Below are 337 nucleotides of genomic sequence, written 5' to 3' on the forward strand. Positions count from 1 at the left end.
CGGCGCGCGCGTAGACGCGCATATGCTTGCAAGTAGACATTTACTAATTCTTTATGTCCTTGTGTTTAACATCGTGTGCGTGCCTGTATTTACGTATGTGGGCGTAAACTCTTCTTATAATTAGAGATTAAACTTAGTTGCGAAATCCCTCGTAATTACACAACTTCTTAGAGTCGAGCGCAAAGGCTACAAAGAAATGGGCATTACTCTCTTTTAGCCACGGACTGCGGAGCCGCCCGGCGACTGAGCCGCTCGCGCGCGTCTCGGGCCGCACACTGGCCACGCGAGCTCATGGGGAGGGGAGAGGCCAGTAGATAAAGGGGCAGAAAAGTGAAGG

The sequence above is a fragment of the Penaeus monodon genome, chromosome 34 (genome assembly GCF_015228065.2).
Source record: "Penaeus monodon isolate SGIC_2016 chromosome 34, NSTDA_Pmon_1, whole genome shotgun sequence".
NCBI lineage: Eukaryota > Metazoa > Arthropoda > Malacostraca > Decapoda > Penaeidae > Penaeus > Penaeus monodon.